Below are 24340 nucleotides of genomic sequence, written 5' to 3'. Positions count from 1 at the left end.
CACACATTATTCATGTCTCGGGTGGCAGAACGAGGTGCGGAATTACAAATTACTGAGAGAAAACTCAAAACAAAGTGCTCTTGAGCCACAAGTACCGGACGAGAGAGCTGCCATTGATTTCTTTAAGCCTAGAGTTGTATTATGGATGCAGTTTAATATCTGAGAGAAGGGGGATCAGGATTTTCATAATCTTATGATAAGGAAAAGGATTAAGAAGAAAGAAGGGATTAATTCTCCGATCTGCCAATATGGTGGACTAACACGTTTCCAGGGAAATGATATATCCCGCCACTGCGCCGCGGCCTGGCATAACCCAATTACTCTTCCCTCGGGATTTAATTTGGTCATGGCATGCTTCAAATGATTGACCTCAGGTAGACTTCCACTGTGTGTTATCTGAAATCTCACTTGTAGGGCTTCCGCTGTATTTAGCACTAAGAAGAATGTTCTGCTGTGTCTGTTAAGAAACAATATTACTGGAAGTTAATGCTTTGTTGTAAAATCTACACAAAACACACCCTAAAGTGTTATATATATAACATTCATTCTTCAGGTTGATGTCTATAATATTATATAGATAATATAAAAATCCGTTTGAATGTCTGCTGAGGAAAGCGATCTTTGTATTTGTCCTTTTTTACAGTTAAGGGAATTTTCCATAACAGCGCTAAAACAACGTCCTTTGTTTACAAAAGTCCCTTTCAATTTAAAAGTCTCTTGCGACTGACTCATTCACTTGTAAAGTTTGCCGACATCTAATGGCGTATTAATGTAAGTTTTACTAAATCAAAATTATGCACTAATGGACCCTTTCTCAATACCAAATATATACCATAATATTTATTAAACAACAATGTTTAAACTAACAACAATAGCCATTATAAATGACAATAGGAACTAAACACAATTGTACAATTCAGTCAAAAGTACAAAAGCAGTGCTCTACAGGATGTAAGTTATATATAGCCTTAATATTAAATTATTAAATTTAACATAGCCCAATTAGATTTGCTCAGGAACAAGTAATTAGATTAATAAGACCAAAGATTGCCCACTTTATGTACCCAAAAAGAATTATATCACGTTTATCCACTATAAGAGACAGCACTGGCTGAGATGAAGCTGTTCTCAGCGGGTACACGAGCACTGAATCTACAAAAACGTCTAAACAAATTGTAAAATAGGCACTATGATTAAATATGAGTCACATATTTCAGGTCTAAACAACTACATTCTTGCCTAAAAAACTCTTAAAACGACAGTTCATGGTTACAACAAGCAAAAATTACGGTGGATTTGCTCGGCCACCATTGACAGTCGCTTCAAGTGGAGTGATACAAATGGTGAAAAGGTAAGAGTGCTGTTATCACTAGAATATCACACGGTTATCAGCCAATCATATTCGAGAACCAGAAAGAACTGCTGCATATAACGGACCTTGTCGTACCCTACACTCTCAGAAAAAAGCTGTCACTGGGGTGGTACCCGTTCAAAAGGTGCAAACATGTACACTTTAGGTACTAATATGTACTAATATGCAACCTTAAGGGGTACAAAGGTGTAACTTTTGAAAGGGTACAGCCCTAGAAACAGCTTTTGTACCTTTTTTCTAAGAGTGTATGTATGGAAAGTGCAAAAATGCGTACTTTTTAATTATTTCCTACTCTTTGAACAATTTTAATCTGATTCATGTTTTAAGTAATAAAACTATAAAAATCTTACCCAGCAGGAATGACTGGAACACTGGAATGTTTCTGTACATGAAGTTCATGAAGGGCTTATGAAACAGCAGGTGAGAGACAGGTCAAAAGCAAGCTTTACAATTTGCCAGATGTACCCTGGTATTTTCCAAGAGGGAGGCGGCCCACAGGGATGTCTGGGATGGGACATGTTCAATGTCATTAGCGCTTGACTTGTTTGTCACCTCTGTCGGTGAACTGCAATATAAGAGAAGGAAAGCAATTTACATAATTACAGTAACAGAGAAGAAATTACAAAGTTAAATAAATAATTAAATTGTTCAGGTGCAGTTCATACAAGGTGCAAAAAAGTAAAACCAAGTCAATATGCCTTTATTTGAACATATTTGATCAGATTTACAATATTACAATAAAGTCTTTCACAGTTTCACAGCTTTTATTAAACTTTTTATATTAGCTAACCATTTTTGTATAATCAAATCTATTAAATTTTACAATTACAATTTTTATAAATTGAAAGAAAATATATATATATATTTTTTTGCTTTTAGTTGTTTTACAGGGCTATAACCACAATAGATCATAAGTCTATGCAATATTTAATTCAAAAACAATTACTATAATTAAAAAAAAAATGTTTTATTCAAATAAGAAATGTCATCTGTGGCAAATGCACAACTTTTCTGACTCCCGCGACAAAAGTGCCCTGATCATCTCAGTGTGATGGACCACCATCACACACCTATTCATTCAAACAGATCCATGTTTCACGCTCATGTATGCATGAATGCAGCATCAGTGTGCGTCTGCAGTATCTGTGTTTCTCATTCAGCCTCTGTTGTTTTCTGCTTTATTGAGATTTAAATTTGCCTCAGGTGGATACTTGCTCCCTGGAGTTCATTATTTTCCCAGATTAGTCCAGTTTGTGGAATCAAAGATGTAAAAGGCAGCTAAGCTGTGTCTAATAGGCTCGAGTCTAGACGCCCCATTCCAATTACGCACTGTAAATAGATTCCGTAATTCAGCTCCAGGGTTTGTTTATTCAATTTTGTGTTCTTAAAATAATGTTAATTTCATTCCGTATTCTCCAAACCTTTGTTGAGGATTAAACAGCTCTGTGCCTTTGACAGAAAACGTGTCTCGGATGACACATGAGCGTGACACATGTCCGTGGAATTGTATGTGTTTCTTGTTCAGTCCACAAGGTTAAACAACCCAAGAGTTCCTGGAACCACAAGGATAATTGTGAACTGCACAATATACAACCATTGAGTCGATGTCGCAAACATGAAGTCATCAGCAGACTCCACGCTCATCACTACTGACATCAAGTCACAACCTAAAATCTCTATACAGAAAGAGCTAAAATTTTGATGAATTTAGCATTTTTTATTCATGACAACACTGTGTCCTCTTTTCTTTCTTTGCAGACCACTTGCTGACAATAACCTGTGTCTATGGTATTCAGCTCTTTCCTGCTTGGTTCCTGTCTGTGAGAGAGGAAGAAAGCCGCACTGACCTTGAACACAAACCAAGGACGAAGTAAGAACTCTGCGTAGAGACAGAACAAGGATCTTCACAGACAAGGTTTTCTGATTAGCATGACTCTGTGCTGTTACATCAAATGGCTCTCAGAGGATTTTTGCATACAAATAAAAAGACCTTTACAGGACTAGTTGACCAATAATAGTTTGTAATTTTTTTTTACTCATATTCAAACTCAAATGTTATTTTTTCCATGTAAAAAAGTGCAAAAATTGCTGTGAAAAGCAGAAAAGATCAGTACAGAAAGAGCACACAAACACACACATAAATAATATCCAATATACACACACAATAACATTAAAAAGTTTGGGGTTGATAAAAAAAAAATCTTTGAAAGAAGTACATTTATTTAATCAAAAATACAGTAAAAGCTGTAATATTGTGAAATATTATTACAATTAAAAAATATAGCTGCAAGCAGCAATTATCGGGGCATGTTGGCATGGTCTGAAGATGATACGATTCAATTTTGGTGAAAATCGGAGCAACAGTCTAGGAGGAGTTAGAAAAATTAGGTTTTTAAAGAAAAACAAAATGGTGGACAGGAAGTTTGGCTGACTATGGCAAAATTAGTATCTATGTTCTCGGCATGACCCAAGAAATCTATTGAGACAGATTCATTACAATAGGTTAATATAGTAAAAAGTTATTAGCATTTTTGTAAATTTCATTATAATTTTTGACCTCAAGGGGGCACTGCCCCAATTTTTTTTGAGTACTGGTGCCGAATACCCATGCTAATGTGTTCATAAAATACAGCATTTTAAGACAAAATTCAAAATGGTCGACACCCAAAATGGCTGATATGGGAAAATTCGATTCGCCATGACACTCTGAATCTAATGAAACCACTTTTATAATTTTTGGACAAACCGTTCAGAAGTTATAAGCAAAAATAGCCATTTTTTCATATTTCCAGACCAGTAGGTGGCGCTGCATCAAAATGCAGCTTGTAACCTCAGGTCATGCTTGTGATGACATGGAAAAAGTTTGGTCTGAATACGATAAAGCATTGAGGAGATATAGCATTATGTCTATTTTCGCAAGCACTACATAAAATTTGTTAACAAATGGACTTCCAACTTTTTGTTGGCATGGTCTGAAGATGATCTGGTTCAATTTTCATGAAAATCGGAGCAACGGCCTAGGAGGAGTTCAAAAAAGAAGATTTTTCGAAAAATTCAAAATGGCGAAAACATTTTCATGATAAAAAATTAGCATAAATGTGAGTGCAAATTTGGACGGCTGGTGGCCCTAGAGGGATTAAGTTAGAGACTCCAAATTTGCTACAGTGACAGTTCAGACTGTCCTCTATCTGTGTGCCAAATTTCATAACTTTCCCGCAAGCGGTTCTATGGGCTGCCATAGACTACCAGAGCGGAAACAGAAGAAGAAGAAGAAGAACGTCATACAACAGGATACAACAGGTTCCTACACACCTTCGGTGCTTGGCCCCTAATAACTTATCTATTTTAATATATTTGAAAATGTAATTTATTCTTGTGATGTCAAAAATCTTCAGTGTCACATGAGCCATCAGAAATTATTTTAATTTGCCGATATGGTGCTCAAGAAACAGAAAGTTCAAGCATATTTGAAATAGAAATATTTTAACTTTACTCTCACTTTTATACAATTGTACATTATACAATGATACAATTTAATATCCTTGTTGAATAAAAAATATATATATATATTAATTTCTGTCGACAAAACTCTTTCTAATTTTAAACTTTTGAACAGTTGTGTATGTATGTATGTATGTATGCATGTGTGTGTGTATATATATAATATATATACAAAAAAAAATTATACATATATTCTGAAATTATTAATACTTGGGATATAGTGCTGTGAATATTTTTCATGATATTTTAACATTAATTTTTCATCTTAATTGAAAAGTGATTCAATAAAATTAAAGTTCCAAAGAATACTCTACATTCCAAGTCTTCAGAACTCAAATAATTGCATAATACATCTCTTCCTCTTATGCTTCACTTTCTGAAACATTTGTACCGCATCTTGTTTCAACTGAGAACACTTTAAAATATAGCAAACTATTATAACATACATTTGTATTCAAAGCGACTCACAAAAGAGGAACACAAAAACATGAGGGATTCATCCTATAAAGTCAGGAAATACCTCAATACAAAGTTTCAGAAGTACAGGCTGGGCTAGAACTGAGCTGACACAGAGAAACAATAGTGAAAAAGAATAGTTTAAGAATGGAAAAGATGTTTCTTTAGTCCTACTTGAAGGTAGCAAGGGACTCTGCTCGGCAGAGTTTGGAAGATAACATCTATCCTTAATAAGGTTTGTGTTGAAAATTCACGTCAGACCTAAGAAGCAACAGATCCCGAGGCAAAAGTGTCTATTCAGCACACATTCTGTTCTTCACAGCCTCACCTTGGCTGAAAGCCGCAGTCACTTTGAGTCAGTCTTTGCTGTTATAGCCCTCTGTGGACACCTTCTTTTACAGAAGTGAACAGCCATAAAGCTGCCTCAAACTGTACAGACCAGGGTCACCATTCTCTCTGACCCATAATAGGCAAACAAACACACACATCTACAACCCGTCATATCCGCAGTTAGCCGAGGGTCTACTCTCACGCTCTCATAAGGAAAGCCACTCTAGGGACAATCCTGCACCACCAACTGTGACTCTTGCAACATATTCAACTCATTTACTTCACTACTGTACACAAACTCTACACTGTAAAAAAAAATCCCAGTAAAAATTACGGTAAAAAAACGGCAGCTGTGGTTGCCAGAACTTTACCGTAAAAAATACAGTAGCAACGTAAAAAAAAAAAAAATATGTTAAATTTACAGTAAAATAACGTATTTCATTAACTGATATAATGTTAATTTACCAACCTAATGAAGTACTAAAATCTGTTTTGTACCTTTATAATACACTGACAGTCACCAATCACAGTAGTGATAAGAATCACATGATGAATCAAAGTTCATCACAAGCAGCTTTTCCACAAGCTGAGAAGGACAACACTAACATATAGAAGGTGCACACAGTGTCATTCACACACACACTAAACACCATCATGGTAACATGCATGAAATTTTAAAAATGCAATAAACATTAATTTAACAACATTAGATGTAACATAAAAAAATGAACATTTGAAAAAAATGAGAAAAACTAAGAAGAAACAGAGTTATTTCAATGAAAATATATCAAATGTGAAGTGTCACGCAGGGAATTGTGGGAATGTCAATTTACAGTTTTTCACTGTAAATTTTACAATGAATACTTCCAAAAACTGTGAATTTAATGGTATTTTACCGTAAAATTACATTAAATGTACCGTTAGATCTATTACAGTTATTTTCCGTACTATATACGTTTTTTCACCGCAGCATTTTTACAGTCTTTTACTGTTAAAATCACAGTCATTTTTTACAGTGTATGATTTCTGTCATGAAAGAAGTAGTTTTTATCTTTGAATGTTAAAACTGTGGCTCATTCCATTTAACTCACATAACTATTCATAGCTAATCATCCTCTCCACTCAAATCTCACACTCATTTAGACATTCAAAGTGTGATGTCAAATGCCATTGGCTCTTGTGTGCCATGTGACCTATTGCTACATGCTAAGGTGAAATGTATCTTTTTTTTCTCAGAGCCATCATGGAAGAGAAGTCATATTGTCTACTTTTTTTTTGTGTAATTTTTTGGTTTAGGATTTCATACACGACTGTTCATAAGTTTGGGGTCAGTATGATATTATGTTTTTGAAAGATCAAAAATACAGTAAAACAGTAATATTGTGAAATATTTTTACAGTTTAAAATATTCTATTTAAAATACTTTTATATTTTAAATTTATTTTATAATTTTCAGCATCATTACTCCAGTCTTCAGTGTCACATGATCCTTCAGAAATCATTCTAATATGCTGATTTTCTGCTAAAAAAAATCTTATTATTGTCAATGTTAAAAACAGCTGTGCTACTTAATAGTTTTGTGGAAATCGGGATACATTTTTAAATTATTTAATGAATACGAAATATTTTAGTAACCAGTCTTTACTGTCAGTTAGAATAAAAGTATTAATTTCTTAAAAAAACAAACAAACAAAAAAAAACCTAACCTTAAACTTTTGTTTGGTATCAATAAGTATTTTATTAGTTAATGCATTAAGTATCATGAACTACCAATTACTTTATTATTAATGTTTAATGCTCATTTATAAACATACTTTAATTCATGTTCATCACAATACATTAATGTCCATTTAAATTACATTGGAATGTTGAAAATGTATTAATATATTTATAAATGAACATTAACCAAGATACTGTAGCTAATTTTAAAAAATAACTAATTTTAACATATAAAATCTTATTACAGAGCGATACTCATATTTTTAATATCCTCTGAACTCAGGTGAGAATGTCATTTTAGTCTTATAGGACAAAAAAAAAAAAAAAGTTGTCAGAATTGTGAGATAAAAAGCCACAATTATCTTTTGCTTCATTTTATTCCATGGTGGAAACAAGCTTCCATGAAAACATGTATTTCAAAGGGCATTTCCAAAATTCCAACAGTCTTTAAAATGATTCTAAGATGACTGAAGAGATTTGACGACCCTCATGTTTGATCAGAGCTGCTCTGAAAGTAAAAGGACATTTTTTTTTTTTTGGGATCAGAAATAGGTATGAGGTAAGCTGCGGAGGTTTGAGCAAACACTTCTGCAGCACGACTACCTTCATGAACTCTGATTGTAAGTGACAGAAGTTTCCTGGGGAAAACCTCTGGGACAGGAGAAAGAGACGAGTGTTGAGTGGGTGGTCCATCTTCTGATGCCAGCGATGGAAGATAGCGCAACTCACTCTCTTCTTATGCCTCTTCCTCTCTATATTTCTATGGGTTTTATTTCTTTTTCCATGGCACGTGTCAGTGGAGGAGACTCAGAGGACGCTGCAGAGTCTGGGTGGAGACAGTGCCTCGGGCTACTGCCTCCAGCGGAGGATTGAAGACCAAACTGGAGACCTTGGAACAGTTCAGCCCATTCACTCATAGTCGACTCTTTTCCCCTGTGCCACCATTCTCTTCCAGCTACTGAAACTGAAAGGTCAGATCATTCCACTATAGATTTCTTTATTTACTTTACCTTACCCACCTTATTAAATAGTAAATTCAGCTGATTTATCTCACTGCATACCTAGAGAGATTTTATCTATAGTATGGTCTTTGTTTTGGATGGTTCTGGGCTAACTAAAAGTTTTCATTCTCTACAGAAATTTTATAATATTGTATAAATAAAAAAATAAAAACACTCAAAATAAAAATAACTCAGCATTATATATATATATATATATATATATATACACACACACACACACACACAAGTTTTGGGACGTCTGCCTTTACGTGCACATGAACTTTAATGACATTCCATTCTTAATCCTCAGGGTTTAATATGGAGTTGGCCTACCTTTTGAACCTATTACAGCTTCAACTCTTCTGGGAAGGCTTTCCACAAGGTTTAGGAGTGTGTTTATGTGAATTTTTGACCATTCTTCTAGAAGCGCATTTGTGAGGTCAGGCACTGATGTTGGCGAGAAGGCCTGGCTCACAGTCTCCGCTCTAATTCATCCCAAAGGTGTTCTATCGGGTTGAGGTCAGGACTCTGTGCAGGCCAGTCAAGTTCCTCCACACCAAACTCACTCATCCATGTCTTTATGGACCTTACTTTGTGCACTGGTGGACAAGAAGGGGCCATCCCCAAACTGTTCCCACAAAGTTGGGAGCATGAAATTGTCCAAAATATCTTGGTAAACTGAAGCATTAAGAGTTCCTTTCACTAGAACTAAGGGGCCAAGCCCAACCCCTGAAAAACAACCCCACACCATAATCCCCCCTACACCAAACTTTACACTTGGCACAATGCAGTCAGGCAAATACCATTCTCCTTGCAACCGCCAAACCCAGACTCGTCTATCGGATTGCCAGACAGAGAAGCGTGATTTGTCACTCCAGAGAACACGTCTCCACTGCTCTAGAGTGTAGTGGTGACGTGCTTTACACCACTGCATCCAACGCTTTGCATTGCACTTGTTGATGGTAAGGCTTGGATACAGCTGCTCGGCCATAGAAACCCATTCCATGAAGCTCTCTATGCACTGTTCTTGAGCTAATCTGAAGGCAACAAGAAGTTTGGAGGTCTGTAGCTATTGACTCTCAGAAAGTTGGCAACTTCTGCGCACTGTGCGCCTCAGCACGCACTGACCCTGATCTGTGATTTTATGTGGCCTACCACTTCGTGGCTGAGTTGCTGTTGTTCCAAATTGCTTCCACTTTGTTATGATACCACTAACAGTTGACCGTGGAATATTTAGTAGTGAGGAAATTTCACGAATGGACTTATTGCACAGGTGGCAACCTATCACGGTATCGCGCTTGAATTCACTGAGCTCCTGAGAGCGACCCATTCTTTCACAAATGTTTGAAGAAGCAGTCTGCATGCCTAGGTGCTTGATTTTATACACTTGTGGCTATGGAAGTGATTGGAACACCTGAATTCAATGATTTGGAGCGGTGTCCCAGTACTATTGGCAATATAGTGTATATATACTTTTTTATTATAATTTATTTATTGAGAGTGAAAAAAATTATACTTACAGTGGTGGTCAGAATTATTGGCACCCTTGGTAAATATGATCAAAGATGACTGTAAAAATAAATCTGCATTGTTTATCCTTTTGATCTTTAATTCATAAAATTAGCAAAAATCTAACCTTTCATTGAAGGAAAAGAATTGAAAGTGGGGGGAAAATCACATAAAATAATGAAATAAATGAAATAAATGTTTTTTATCCAAAACACGTTGCCCACAATTATTGGCACCCTTTTATTCAATACTTTTTGCAACCTCCTTTTGCCAAGATAACAGCTCTGAGTCTTCTTCTATAATGCCTGATGAGTTTGGAGAACACCTGACAAAAGATCAGAGACCATTCCTTCATACAGAATCTCTCCAGATCCTTCAGATTCCAGCTCCATGTTGGTGCTTCTTCTCTTCAGTTCACTGCACTCATTTTCTTTAGGTTTCAGGTCAGGGGACTGGGATGGCCATGGCAGAAGCTTCATTTTGTGCTCAGTGACACATTTTTGTGTTGGTTTTGATGTTTGTTTTGGATCATTGTCCTGATGGAAGATCCAACCACGGGCCATTATAAGATTTCTAGCAGAAGCGTTCAGGTTTTGATTTTTATCTGTTAGTATTTGATAGAATCCATGATACCATGTATCTGAACAAGATGTCCAGGACCTCCAGCAGAAAAACAGACACACAACATTAAAGATCCAGCAGTAGATTTAACCGTGGGCATGGGGTACTTTTTATCCATGTGTGCACCAAACCCATCTGGTGGGTTTGCTGCCAAAAAGCTCTATATTTAGTTTCATCTGACCATAAAAGCCGTCCTGTTTGAAGTTCCAGTCTTGTCTGACAACTGAATATGCTGGAGATTGTTTCTGGATAAGAGCTGAGGATTTTTCTTGAAACCTTCCCGAACAACTCGTGGGGATGTAGGTGCTGTTTGATAATTTTTTTAGGCTTTCTGAGACTCAAGACTCAACTAATCTCTGCAATTCTCCAACTGTGATCCTTGGAGAGTCTTTGGCCACTCAAACTCTCCTCCTCACCGCGCATTAGGACGATTTAGACACACGTCCTCTTCCAGTCAGATTTGTAACATCTTTAGTTAATTGGAACTTCTTAATTATTGCCCTGATAGTGGAAATGGGGATTTTCAATGCTTTAGCTATTTTGTTTCAGCCACTTTCTATTTTGTGAAGCTCAACAATCTTTTGCTGCACATCAGAACTATATTCTTTGGTTTTACTCATTGTGATGAATGATTATGGGAATTTGGCCTTTGTGTTTCCTCATGTTTATACTCCTGTGGAACAGGAAGTCATGGCTGGACAACTTCATGTTCATGATCACCCTGGTGTGCTAAAAAAATGTAAATATGAATGGGAATATACTTCAGAGATATTTTACTCATAAAAAATTCTAGGGGTTCCAATAATTGTGGCCAATGTGTTTTGGAGAAAAACAATTATTTCATAATGTGATTTTCCCCCCACTTTCAATTCTTTTCCTTCAATGAAAGGTTAGATTTTTGCTAATTTTATGAATTAAAGATCAAAAGGATAAACAATGCAGATTTATTTTTACAGTCATCTATGATCATATTTACTAAGGATGCCAATAATTCTGACCACAACTGTACCTAAGCCTAACTATGAAATGTCTCCAAAATGACACCTTCAAGACATTCATTAAGCTCAGAGTTAGCATGCCAAAACTTAGCCTTGCCAGGAGGAACACTACAAATAAACACACAATATTATTTCACACCTTCTATTTATTACTGAATCCTTCTGGCTAGTAAATCATTTGTGGTAAACATTCATTTCTCTGAGAGCGATTTCCTCAGGTTAAAAGCATACAGAAGAGAAATATTAACTCATTAATTCAGTCTTTAACACTCTAGCATCCATTTAATGTTGTTGTAATGAATATAATTCATTTTAAAAGCCCTATCGACAAAACGTGCATCCATAATAAAAGTGAATTGCTCCACTGAGAGAAGAAAAGATCTTTACACACCTTGCTTCTTTGTTTGTTTGAGGCAAAAGAACCCAGTTCACAGTGAAGAAACCTGAGAGAAGAGAAAGAAGAGAAATAATTATGAAGATGACTGATAATGAGTTCAGGAAAAAAAACATCTTGTCTCCAGAGCTACTTATAAGCATATACAGATAAAATATGATTTTATACCGTACATATACACTACTGTTCAAAAGTTTGGAGTCGATATGATGTTTTGCGAGAAAAGAACAAACACAGTCTTGCGATGTTTCTGAGATGAAACAATTTAGTTTTAACCATATCCTCGACATGAGAATCAAATGTTACATTTGCATCAAATATCACCCCCAAATGTTTTAATTTTGTTTGAAACTCCATAGCAGAGCCATCCATCTTTAGGGTTAAAGCACCAGCTTTACATATTTGTTGGGGTGAATCCATATTTTTATCTCAGAAATACAATGTTCAAGAAAGGCAACAGCAGTATTATCAGCAGGTTTTGAATGAATGTAAATCCGACTGTCATCTGCATAAAAATGAAACTTAAGAACAAGGGATCTTAGAAGTTAACCAAGGGGGAAAATGTTTATGCTAAAAAGTAAGGGACTCAAAACCGATCCCTGGGGAACACCAAATTGCACTGAACCAACTTTGGACCTGCATCCACCCAGGGACACAAACTGCCTATCTGATAGGTAAGACTTGAACCAGTTTAATACAGTGTCAGTAACACCAAAAACAGTTTCCAAAAGAGTGAGTAAAAGAGAATGATCTACAGTGTCAAAAGCTGCACTGAGATCGAGAAGAAATCGAAAATTGAAAAACCCTATTCTAAAACCCCATAGGAAAATCTCGAAGGAACCAGCAGCGAATTAGTTTTCCGGGTTCTGATGTCAACACCACTCTATTAACTCTTACATTAAGTTAACTGTAATCAACAATTGCAAAATAAAATCACACACAGAAAATGGCCCAACTTGATTGCTGTGGCCAGGGACAGAATTACGTTATGATAAGAAATAAAATGAACAATACATCTAAAGCCAGTTTTGTGTGTTTTATCCTTTTGTCTGCCATGTTAAACTGTTTTGAATGTACTTCATTTAAATAATTTGATTAAATAATCAGCACATCATTTAATAAATTCGATTGAAAGCTTTACTCAACTGAGAGACCTAATATTTACAGTATTACACGCTCAAAAAAATGAATTGTTGGATTTACTTAAAAAATAAGTGTCAAGTGGTTCCACGCAACAATATTGAGTAATTTGTACAAAAAACTATTTAGTTGAATGAACAAAAGAAATTCAAGTAAAGCTGACAAAATTTCTTTGAGTAAATACAAATCATTTGAATGTCACTGTTACATAATATTTATATGTGCAGTTTACTTAATAATGTTATGTTGATTACGTAAGGTGAACACATTTTTTTTTGAATAATCATTTAAATAAAAAGGATACAACATATCAGAATGCAGCCCCTCACCCCAAAATGCACTCAAAAATAACTAATTGAACAAACTCAATTGAATTGAGAACAGGAATTTCATCCGATAAACATGCGTATACGAGGCTCACAGCCTAAACACAGGCGACACTCTTCTGCATGATGGTAACCACAAAATTCAAAAACATTACAGAAACTACTCTAAATGTCCAACATAACTGAACATTAAACACTAACATAAACTAACAACATCTTTCCCTTTACTGAAAAATACATAAAATAACACTTTAATCCCTAAATTTACTCTCCTAATGCAGTTCCTTGCAAAGCATGCTGGGAACTATGGATCCACTGCGTAGGTAGTTATGTCAACAATAATATGTGTATTTCACACAGCAATGTTAAGTTGACTGAACAAACACTTACTAAGTAAAGCTGACAATACTCAATTTTAGTAGAAACAACGCAGTTAAATTACGTTCATGTCGTTACATGAGTTTTTTAAGTAATGTGAACAAGGGTGGTTTGAGTGAAACTAACAACAGTGAAAGTTCATTTTTTTGAGTGCAGTATAGAAAAAAAGTTTAATTCTAAGGCTCATGTGGAAAATTATTATGTACAGCTTATTCTTTTTTGTGCCAATGACGCTCACTCACACTATAACTTTGGTGGGAATATAAACTAGCCACTTAAATGAGATTTTTTTCCTATTGATTATAGTTGAGAATTGACAGAAGTGCTGTGTCTTATGCGGTTTATTTTAGTATTTTCCAAAACGCCTATAAACACAGCAGAGCTAGGCTGCTCAATGTCAGACATAAGGGGCAAATCTTCACAGAGCACTTAGTCTGTGTTTATTTCAAAAGAAAAGCATCAGGGAGGTAAACTTCCCATCCGGCACATACAAAGCCAAATCCAGTCTGCGGTAAATCCAGACCATTACCTGAGCTTATACTGTGTTATGTGCTCTCTGTTCATGCACTAATGTCATTTCATCCCCTTTCAGCACTGGAAACAGCCTCGGGAGATCACTTCTCTGCATTACAAACATTGCATTGATATTAAATGTAAATTTAATTCTGACTTGGTTTTAGGTACTCAAACACAGAGCTCCTGTAGGAGAACTTCCTGTGTCAGAATGCACAAATATACAAATTAACAGCTGTAGCTGCTGCTCTGAAGCTATTTTAAGGTAATGCACAATAATAAAGTGCATTTTATTCTTATTTTACTACTTCAGGGCCTGAAATGTAAGGCTTAGAGAAACACAGTTAGTAGGTTTGGGTTTTGCTGAGACTGTTTCCAATAACACCAATGTCATTTCTGTCTGCCGCATATTAGGAGGAAGAACCAAACAAAGTTTGTGGCGGCGTTCAGCTGCTCCTGAGGTAATCTGCTTTATCACCAGAATATGATGTACGAGCATCTGGTTTGGAAATGAGTTTACAAAAAACAATGAGTAGTTGACTTGACATCTCTGGGTAAGACAATTCTTCTGTCTGCAAGCCTTAGCACTAGAATCTGAGGAAAAGGGGAAAGCAAGATGAGAGGCAGTAGGGAAAAAAGCAGGAAAACAAACAACCAAAAAAAAAAAAAAAGTAGACAAAGTAATCTTCCAGTCACGTTTTCCCCCCAACAGCCCTCAATAGAATATCATTACTGGGGTCTGCATGCAGAGGAATGGTGAAAGTCTACCTTTTTTTCCCCTCAAAAATCGGTGTGCAAACATTCCCACCAGACAGTGATACAGCCCAATGAAGGAAACAGCAGGGAAGGGTAGAAGGAAACAGTGGAAGAGCTTTGTTTCAGTTAAACTGTTGCTATGACACCATGAAAATGATGATGTCATTCTCTGTTCATTTTCTAAACTGGAGCTAAAAAATAAATCCAAAAACATTATTTTCTACTTATATACTTTTCTGTGGAGACCGGGAGAGCTGTCAACATTCACTCATTCCTTTGACTTGCTTTCTTCTGTGGAGCACAAAAGAAGATGTTTTGAAAAATGTCTCAGAGTCTGTTACAATATGTTTTACAATTTTATTTGTTGTTAAAAAATAATAAGCTAAATCGTGCACACGATTTACTAATTCGTTCCCTAGATTTACTAAATCATGTGCATGAATTATGAATTGAGGGAACGAAATAGTAAATCATGTGCACGATTTAGCAAATCGAGGGAATGAATTAGTAATTTGTGCGCATAATTTAGCAACAACTGTATTTTTTTTATGGAAAATGGTGAGATAATTATTTTGAACAAATGTGATAACCGAAAATAAATTTGATTACCACAATAAAATCATGCACAAAATTGTATTGTAGGTGGTTACAGATCACATGGACATGGTGATGGGGGGAAAAAAATGAGATAGGAAGGAAACATTTTTTTTTCAATGCTTCTTTTGCCTTTCCCCCGAGAATCTGTGCATTTGCTTGCAAAGAACTCAAAAGGTTTGCGAGCAAAAGCAAAACTTCTTGGGGGAACGTAAACATTTTGTGAGCAAACATAAAGCTTGTCAGGGGAACTCAAAACATTTGTGAGAGAACGCAAAAGCATTGAAATATAAATTTTCCTCCTATCTCATACTTTTTTTTTATGTCCCTTTAGGGGCTTTATAGGTTGTAACATCAGCACTCTTTGTACTTGACATATACACAGCTTAAGGGTAAGTAGTATATTTCAATTTACAAAATTTACAATTTTATAGATACACTATTGTTCAAAAGTTTTTTGATTAATAAAGACATTATAATGTTAGAAAATATTTATATTTGAAAATGTTCTTGTTCTTTTTAACTTTTTATTTATCAAAAAATAACATGGTTTCCACAAAAACATTAAGCAGCAATGTTTTCAACATTGATAATAAGAAATGTCTCTTGAGCAGCAAATTAGCATATTTGAATGATTTCTGAAGGATCATGTGACACTGAAGACTGGAGTAATGATGCTGAAAATTCAGCTTTGCTATTGCAGGAATAAATTATATTTTAAAATTTATTAAAATGGAAAATAGGTATTTTAAATTGCAATAATGTTTCACAATATTACTGTTTTTACTGTTTTTTATCAAATAAGAGCAAAAGCAAAAGAGACTTCTTTCAAAAACATATAAAAAAATCTTACTGACCCCAAACATTTGAACGGTATAGTGTACATATGCGAATATTAAAATATGAGACACACACACAAAAACGATTTAAACAGAATGTGTTGCAACACTCCATGATCTCCTTTTTTTTTCCATTTTTGTTTCCAAATAACCAAAAGTTTCCTAAGAGCTGCTTTTGTCAGAAACTGGCTCTGTTTCGTTTAAAATACATTTATGTTCAATGCATTACTGCATGTGTCTTATGCAATCTCAACTTTACGGTCTCAAAGGGATCGCATGTTTCTGAGCTCCCCTATACGCTGCATTAAAACATCTGAGCAGCCCAGTCAAGGGAAGGACATTGCATTAAATGTGGTTAACAGATGAAATAAGCTATCCCATGGTTCCCCATTTGAGTTCAAATCAATGATTCAACTGCGTGCTTTACATAAGCCATTCTCACGCAATGAATGACAAGACCTCTGGACTCTTTCCAATGACACTTAAGAAAAAAAAAAACGCGAAAAACTCCTGAAAGCATCATATTGGGAATATGCTTTTCCTGATTCCCCCTGAAAATAATTCCCCTTGACTGAAAGGAAGGTTGTGCTCTCGCTGATCTGTACTTTTGATGCTTTTTGCTTAAATCCCTCTTCTATACAAGGAGATGAGAGGCTGCATAAAAATTTCATTAGAGAAATTGTTTTTAGATTGTTCTAATGTATCTGCAGCTGCAGGGAGTAAATCTTCCTATAAGCCGCCAACATGCACCTGAGTTATTTCTTCACAATAAAAATCTGATTAAATCTGGACCGACAGGCATGTATCATCCTCTTCCATGGTTTACAAATCAGAATGAGTCACGTCATCAAAACTGGTACAATATTGACTCCAGTAGTACAATCAAGAAAGGATGATTTTTTTGTCTAAAGGTCTTAATAATAATAATAATAAAAAACAAAGATATGACATCCAAAGTATGCAAGTTAGTACAACTACATCTCTTTTACTGAATCCAAAAGGTTTTAATTATATTTTGCTACATATAAAGGTATTTTAAAGATTTTGAAGTGTCAAAAGGTCATTTGGTTTAATGGTCCAAAGGCCAATACAGCCAATTCATTTGTGATTAAAATATCTTAAAATGAAATAAATGTATATATTTTTTATTTTGACATAAAATTATGTGTAGAAGTCGTTGCTTTGTTATGAGAAAGAATATGCGGAAAAATGAATTTCATTGATGTCATTCGGAGTAACCAATATAAAGGGACCATTTTGGATCAAGTCATGCGGTCAATGTCATGTGACCGGATGTGACATCATTAAGACACCTGCAAAGGACCACATGGTCATGAAGCAAAGTTACTAACTCTCTCTTAACTATTTGAAAAATTCATGTTTTCACTTGCTCGTACGCATGTCCCGAAACATCAGGTCATTCGGTACAACCGCTATAAAACATGGAAAATGTTTGTAATATTTCAAAAACTTGTACTAAATATAAAATGTTTGATTGTCCTTTTGCTAGCTAGCTACTGTAGATATCAGCCTGTTGGCATTGTTTGAAAACATCGTCATTTTGGTCAAACCGAATGACTTTTTTGGTGACAAATTTTGTCCATCTTGTAAAAAATGACAAAAGCAGTGTTAATTGGTTATAAAAACCACAAAATCTCCTTGTTAACACTTTAAAATTTAAAATTAATTATATCTCCATTATGTTTTTTTTTTAATACTTTTAAAAACCTTATTTGTCAATGACCCATATACTGTACATAATTGATTCTTATATATTGTTTCCTTTAGTTTAAATATGATTTCATCCGTGTTAGTGTTTGAATTAATAATAAATTGCCCAATTGCATTACACATTCAATGTTGATTAATTAGATTAATTAGTATTAGTACAAGCTCTAGACAAGGCTTTATCAAGCTGCTTTATGGTCTTTATTTGTCAGATGTGTCACCTTTATTTATAAATTGCTATGACCTGAGGTTGTTTTGTCACTCTTTTTCTTGTCACCCTGGCTGTGAAGCAAGCACTATACGACAGCTATATTGAGTGTGCAGAAACCCTGGGAGATATTCTGCCTCATTCTTAATTATGGCTGATTAAAGTGACATTTTGTCACCCTTGTGTCTGCTGACATCAGACAGCAGGATTGTGAACAAGACCAGGGCTTTTCACCTTGCATTCTTTCTCATTCAAGACGAGTCAGAATAAAAGCATCAATGCTCACAATACAAGATGGCTTGACGTTTACTGTGAATGTGGCATCTCTGAACTCCGGCTCAGCATATGTCATGGTCTACTCCTTCAGTTGGAGTAAATGCAGCTTTGTGCGAAAGAAAAACTTCCCTTGGAGCGAAGCAAGCTGTTCCTCACTTTTAAAGCTTTAAGTCAGGAGTCTGAAATAGAAAGAAAAAGCACAGTGTGTTTAATTGGAAATCGTCACTCATGCTTTTAGAACACATTTTTTTGTTGAAATATATGTTCATTTTGATGGACTCATGGAAACATTTACAGTTTTGCACATTCTATGAAAATAATAGTTTTAATTTGTGTCCCATGAATTTTATTTTAACTATTAGATGCATTTTTAAGCATTTGTTTTGTCATTTTTTACTTGTTACCCATATAATCATATAATCTAAAGTGGAACAGATGGACAATAATTAAGAGATAAATGTGTTTGTTTTTTTGTGTTTTTTTAAAAAAAAAAAAATTTAATAGGGATTCACAGACAACCTCTTTGATCAAGGAATTCATTTCAATGATCTTAAAAAACAGCTGAGAATCAATAAAATAAAAAAAAATAAAAAATTGATTTCCATATAATTATCCACTTGTCAGTGCATGAGTGTCATTTGACTCTAATTGGGCCAGTCACTTCAATGTCAGAGGTAGTTAATGTGGCTGTAGCTTGTCAAAGAACCAAACGAACGTACATTCCCATTACATTTCTGACTGAGAGACCTCATTGGGCCTTTGGCCACAAAAGAGAAGTTACACTAAAAAAAAAAAAGGCAAAAAAATAAAACTAGAAACTTTGACCTGAGTTCAAATACCATTTCACTAGTGGAACTCAATGATAAATGATAAGCACTTGGCATATTAGAGTGTTTGTTTCCTGGGATGCGCGAGGGCTGTTTGCTGTGGGGATTTCAGACTGTGAGCGTGACCTCCAAACTCTCTCTCTGCCCTTCACACGCCAGCACATCGGGCGACTGGCCGAGGCCAGACTAATCAAAAATGCATGATATCAAAGCAAACTCATCCTCTGCTGCTAAGCAGGGTCCCATTTGAAGATTTGATTTTATGAGGCACAGAATGGCCTTTACATATGAATTTCCGCTCTCATGTCTGTCGTGGATTAGATCATCTCTTAGAGTGTTTTTAAAGCTTTAAGCTCTGGTTAGATTGAATGTGACTTACGCACAGTTAGATGGTAATGCCAAGTATTCATTCAATTTCATTATTGTCAGTAATTGATGTTGATAAATGCTTATACTCCCCTTGTTTGCAAAATCTAGTGTATTTGTGAATTAATTTTAATTTCATTAATTTAGTTAAGAAATACTTTGGGTTCAATAGAAGTTCTTCTCAATAAATATGTGGCAGTTACAATGGAAGTGTATGGCGCATACATTTTTAAACTTATAATTTTATAAAAGCACTTTAACAAAGTCCCTTTAAGACAAGTCATTTCACTCGGCGGCCATCTTTGAAACGCCTCTCGGGCATCCTGGGCATCATGCAGCTCCTATCTCTTTGAATGGGGAAACATCAGATTCTCCAAAACTGTTCGCCAACCTTACGATTAAATTTCATATTTGAAATCACCAATGAAATCTAACAACAACCGACTCATAAATTTAGTTTCTAAACGGTCGAATCATGACAAAAATAACTGTATTTTTTCAGGCTGGATCAAGCTAATGCGCATGCGCAGACCTAAATGCGCGTCTCTTCGGAGGCGCGCGTCTGACTGTTTCTATAGAAACCGGTGATTCTAACGGCTGCTGAGGTGACGCGATGACTTTACCAGTCGGCGATTGGCTCTTGGCTTTAGAAGGCGGGACTTATTCCACCATATTGCGCGTTACACTTTCTCCCATTCAAAACAATACGAGTGACACGTCTTGTGTTATTCTATAGTCTTTGACTTTAATTCTTGTTTCTGTTAAAGTTTTATGTTGTCATGTCAACAAAAATGTAAGATTGGACATAACTTTAGACTGAAAAAGTAATTTTCTAACACTAAAGTCATATTAACGGTCATTAAGGTTCATAGCTTGTGGCTATACTATTGAAACAGTGATTTTTTTTTAATGTTTACGGATTGGCCCAATTCACTAAAATGGCATAAAATGAGGCGTAAAATGAGCATCATTCTCACAGAATTTCCATTTGTTCATTTTACGACATAAAAGTCAAGGACGTGCTGATTTGTGCATTTTCATGACATACATTTCACCTGCATGTGCATTTCCATTTGGAAACACTACAAATTCTCTTAAAAGAAAACCCAACCCGCTTTGTAAATCGTGTGAGAGAGGCGCGGTAAGGACAGAAACGCAAGTAACAGGGAATCTCATTATTTTACGTGGACTTTTATGGGGCAAGTCAAAATGCTTCTCCCCGCTTGCCTGTATGTGACATTTCCCTCTCTCATTAATGAGACGTTCCGTCAGAGCCGAGCCTGTGCTGAGACCAGCAGACCTGGCAGAGTTTGGCCCAAGGGCCTGTTTCCTTACTGTTCACATATTTACCAACGTGAAATATTCCAGCGCTGTTTCATTCGATAAGGCCAAACGTGTGCTCAGCGCTCCCAGCCAGTAAAAGCCATCACTGCGGAGAAAGAAAAATAAAACAGCTTTGAGTCACAGCAATTTGAACCACAAAACCATGCAGATGCGCTTATGACGAAGCTTAGCTGCTAATATGGGCTAATTTGTGGGGTCAGCTGACTAAAATGGTTTAGGATTGTATTTGTGCCATTAGGAGCCACAGATAAAATAAACAGCCTTTTATTTTAGCCATTGACAATGCAAAAAAATTATTTTTGTCCTGTTTTCCAGTACAAATATATATAAACATTCTTAAATCAAGATACATTTACATGAAATGCTAGATGATGTAAGTTATTAAAGACCAGCTACTAACAGCTTGCACCAGTGCAAACCCTCTTTTGGCGTTATAAAACTACTGTCAGAATTCACTAAAAACACGCAGTGAAAAATTAGCACTGAAAAGGCATGGCATGGTTGTTTTTGCGGCTGACCATATTGCATATGCATTTGAAGGAGTTTTCCGTTCAGACGCAAAATTTATGGAAGGAGCATGTATTATGCAAAATCCACTTTTACATGGTGTTTGGACATAAATTAGTGTTGCGTTAAGCAAGTTTGTGCCTTTTTCTTCATCAGTGGATGATTTATAAAAAATTGCTTTTACTGTATTGCATTCATTTTAACTGGTCCAAAATAGCACTATAAACAGCACTTTATGACACATTAGTGTGTTAAATATTTTATGCCTGTGTTAAGAAGAACAACACACTGGTTGAGTTAAAAGTAACACAAAATGTGATGTCCTTAACTAGACATACGGGTGTGTTTAGATATAACACAGGTTGTGTTGTTTTTAACACACCTGTTTTAAGAGTGTAAGCAATCCTGGTGTTCTGTTTTTGGTTGTAAGACTGAATATAAGACTCTTAATTTTCTCCCAACATCTGATCCACTGAAGAGACAGTGGATTAGTTTTATTTTTGAAGGTAATGCACCTCAAAATCCACCTATAATTCTAAAAGTTGTATGACAATCGTCATTTTGGCTGCGTGAGACTCTCCAGCTTTGTTGTTGTTGAGCAACTTAAGTGCGAGTTGTTAAAGCTCCGCCCTCTTCTGGTAAAGGGGCCAGGAGCAGCAGCTCATTTGCATTTAAAGGGACACACAACAAAAAAAGGTGTGTTTTTGCTCACACCCAAATAGGGGCAAATTTGACAAGCTATAATAAATTATCTGTGCGGTATTTTGAGCTGAAACTACACACATTCTAGGGGCACCAGAAACTTATATTACATATTGTGAGAAGGGGCATAATAGGTGCCCATTAAATGAATAATGCAAGGTGATTTACTAAGGTTTGTGCTTGTCAATTTACTGGTATTTGTGCCATTATTTACCGGCCAAAAAAAGCATGTATTAAACCAGACGCTAATTTGTGCTGCTCTTGGTAGATCACACTGGTCATTATGGAAATGATCCAGCTGTGTCTGTTTTCTTTCATTTGGATGTGTTCAGTAGATTACGCACAGAACTTTCCACTCCCATCTGCGCATTTTTGGAATTGTTCTCTCACGCTAATTTCTGACCCCATTGGCAGATATTTTTTTTCTTGTTAATTTTGCTTCTCAAGTAAATGCATCTTGATTTATAAATGTTTAGATATTTGTATTGTAAAACAAGACAAATATACAGAGTAATTTTTTTTTTGGTAAATAAAAATCACAGGTACATTTTTCCAAAAAAAAAAAAAAAGAAAATTTAGGACATATCAAACACTTGAAAAACCATACTGAAATTGTTTTCTGCTGCAAAGGGGAAGATAATTGTTTCGTTAATTAAGTTTGCTTGCTTCATAAGTACAGTTAAACGAACGCAAACTGCAAAGTCAAGCACAGCCACAATCTCTAATTACTCCATTTACTCTGAGACAGCAATGCATTTTACTCTCTTTACTTTATTAGACTGAGCAATGTGATTTTACAAATATACTGATTACATTCTAAAGCATGTGCGTTCTTTAGTTAAAGCTCATTTAAATAATATATTTATCACATGCTGTAATGAAATCACTCAATTTATGAGCGTGTAGGCGAGCAAGAGAGGCTGAAAGAGAGAGAAATAGACTGAGAGGGAAGGTTCTTGTGGGATAAACACAGACAGCAGTCTTCAGTCTGGCTTTAACTGAGATTTCTGACTTTCATAATTTAAGCAACATTTTCCTGAAACAGCAAATCTCCATTTCAGGATATACATATATGTTTCATTATTTGACTCTCTATGGCCTCTCTGCAGTTGCTCTGCTATGCAATAATGCACTGGAGCTGATATATTGTATTGTGTGGCTCATCTGGCTCATGCCGTATTGCACGTTCACTCCTCGCACCAATGAAACTCGGCGTGGGTGTGTGAATGAATGATGGTCTAAAGTCACAAACATGAATGAGTCTGCCAGCAAAAGGAAGACATCTCAGGCTTTTGGAGTCAAAGCATTTGTTGGTCATGGAATTTTACATAATTACAAGGTTGTGTTCAAAACACCGTGCAATCCCTTCATTTACTCACCCTCATGTCATTCTAAACCTGTATGACTTTCTTTCTTTGTGGAACTTTTAATTTTTTCAGAGAGTAGTGAATATTTTGTTTGTGGATCATTTTGTTGCCATTTTGTTTATTTATTTACTATTATTTCAATCACGACAGCTCTCGGAATAGTTTTAGCATGTTATTGAATGTGGCAATCTTAATGTATTTGGTTTTGGTGGACTAGATCTGCTACGCTGCTGCTGCTTTTGATTATTTCTGCTGCTGCAGAGCAAGTATGGACTTGCTACTGCTAATAGATACACAGACATGCTGCTGTGAGCATGTAAGATATGCTGCTGCATAAATATACATTAATCAAACACCAGATCTACACAGGTGGAGCTGGGGGAGGTGGAGGGGTTCAGAGGAACTCTAATACTTTGATGCAGGACTAGCTTACAGCGAACAATGAACCAGACCAATTTAAATACTGGGCAAGCAATCTAATTGGCGGCAGGATCAGCAGAGGCCAATCAGATTGTGCAATGTGGTAATGTTGTGATTCCTTGCAGACTGAAGGTAAAGGTCTAATCAG

The 24340-nt window shown here is 35.7% G+C and overlaps 1 long non-coding RNA gene across 3 annotated transcripts in view; it reads right to left on the bottom strand.

Moving 5' to 3' along the window:
- Window positions 1–612: 612 nt before the first annotated feature.
- LOC125258402 overlaps window positions 613–24340 on the bottom strand; it is a 43224-nt gene continuing 19496 nt past the window's right edge. For 2 of the 3 annotated variants that reach the window (XR_007182603.1, XR_007182604.1), the window contains 4 exons: window positions 21203–21281; window positions 18670–18838; window positions 11899–11950; window positions 613–1937 (listed from right to left, as the gene is read on the bottom strand). This is a non-coding gene — a long non-coding RNA (uncharacterized LOC125258402). Of the gene's footprint in view, window positions 1938–11537; window positions 11951–18669; window positions 18839–21202; window positions 21282–24340 lie in introns of those variants that run through there. The other variant, XR_007182602.1, reaches the window with a different exon arrangement.

The sequence above is a fragment of the Megalobrama amblycephala genome, linkage group LG22, assembly GCF_018812025.1.
Source record: "Megalobrama amblycephala isolate DHTTF-2021 linkage group LG22, ASM1881202v1, whole genome shotgun sequence".
Taxonomy (NCBI): domain Eukaryota; kingdom Metazoa; phylum Chordata; class Actinopteri; order Cypriniformes; family Xenocyprididae; genus Megalobrama; species Megalobrama amblycephala.
This window is presented reverse-complemented; position numbering and strand designations above follow the sequence as displayed.